Genomic DNA, 1950 nt, shown 5'->3' with positions numbered 1-1950 from the left:
AAACTGTAAACTGTCTGAATAAAAGAATAGGATTATACCAACTTAAAGTTATCTGACTAGTCCCACTTTCTTCTGTATGGATTTTTTTTTTTTTTTTTTCCTAAAGGATTGGTGAGGTAAAATGTTTTCATTGCCTCAGTCTAGACACCAGCTAGATTAGGATCAAGACAGATGTCAGTTCTCATCTGGTCAGGCATACTCAGTCAGTGCTTAGCTAATGCCAGTATACAAAAAGTGAAATGCTGTGGAACAGAGATTCTATGCATTACGTGAATAATTCTCAGATTATTCATTACGGATGTTAGCAACTGATTAGTTGTTCCACTATCTTCACAAAAATAAAATATGGAACAGTCTTATTAAGGTGCATAATGCTGCGTAATTTTTCAGACAAATCGAGTAGGAAAAAGATAAATCTATTACAGGCCAGAGTAAGATAACTTGAATTTTAATGTGAGCTGTGACATATGTTCTCAGGTCTTGACCTGTTTCTCTGCCAGTAAACCAATGACCCAGAAACTGGCCTAACCAAAGGGCTGGACAATTCTGCAGATCATTTGATAAGTCCAATATGCTAAGCACAGAAACTATTAGATCAAATAGAGACGCTGAATACCCAGTTCGTTTTTAGGCTAGCGACAGAGTACATGTATTTCTGTACGTATCTTGCTGACACATGCAGAAGCCCAGAAGTGAGGCAACTGGAATGTTTATCCCTTGCTTGTAGATTAGACAAAGTGATTTGAAGACTGAAGTCAGAAGAACTGAATTCTCACTGGAAACAGTCTATCCTTCTCCTCAAAATGTCAAACATTGGCTTGTACAGATTAGGGAAGTAACTCCAATATGGAGGAGAAAGGAAAAACTGAAAAAGAACAGATATCAGAATCCCAGCATGACTGAGGCAGGCAGGGCTCTCTGGGTCTTCCAGTCCCAGCCCTGTTGCAGCAGGGCCACCGAGAGCAGGGTGCCCAGGCCCACAGCCAGGTGGCTTCTGGAGACCTCCAAGGAGGAAACCCCACAGCCTCTGGGCAGCCTGTGCTAAGTGCTCCATCACCTGCACAGTGCAGAAGTGCTGCCTGCTGTTCAGAGGGAACATCCTGTGCTCCAGTTTATACCAACGGCTCTTGTGCTGGCACTGGGAACCACTAAGAAGAGGCTGGTTGTCCTCTATAAACCTACAGGTGTTTGGATGTAGTAATAAGATTCCCCAATATGTTTCTAAATAAGGCAAAACATTTCCAGATGAAAAACTTGCTTTCAAATACTTTTTTTTTTTTTTTTTTTTTTTCTTTCCAAAAAGGTTTTTTAGCTGGATTAGTTGCTTTTCCAGGATCTGCAAATCTGCACTGACAGCAAGCCAGCAGAGGATGGGAAAAGAGGAGAATGATAAAATTGATATTAGAATGAGCCTGTGTTTTTCATAAACGTGATGGAGGGTTGCTGACGTAACAGTAAGTATGGAATTCTACCCATCAAAGACCTCTGGATGATACAGATATGTTGAAATTCACATTTCAAGGAAGATGCTCAATCAGAGCATCTGGAGGCTGCTGGGACATCATGGTGCCCGGTTTGTTCAGAAGGCTCTGCTGAGTCCTGTCCAGCTAGGCAGTGAACGTCCTCACAAACAGGCAAAAGCTTTCCACCTGCGACTGAAGGCAGAAACCTGGAGACGTCTACAAGACCGGGAGGAGCCCTAGCCCTTTGTGTTCCCATAGGAGCTACTGGAACGCGGCGGCTTCCTCGGGAAAAGTAGGAACGCGTTCTACCGAGGCAGCGGGCTCACACCAAGTTGCACCCAGCCTCACGCCAGGATTTCATGATTCCCTCTTCTTCTTCCGCCTCCCAAGGGCAGCTCTCCAGAGCCCTGAAAGACACAGAGATGCAGAATCAGCCACCCCGGGCCGCCCGTTACCCCCACGGCAGACTGCGCCGTGCTGCCCGCCC

This window comes from Centrocercus urophasianus, unplaced genomic scaffold, assembly GCF_019232065.1.
Source record: "Centrocercus urophasianus isolate 14NV4802_14NV808 unplaced genomic scaffold, USGS_Curo_1.0 seq_11, whole genome shotgun sequence".
Classification (NCBI taxonomy): domain Eukaryota; kingdom Metazoa; phylum Chordata; class Aves; order Galliformes; family Phasianidae; genus Centrocercus; species Centrocercus urophasianus.
The sequence above is the reverse complement of the archived record's forward strand: the minus strand, read 5'-3'. Positions refer to the sequence as shown.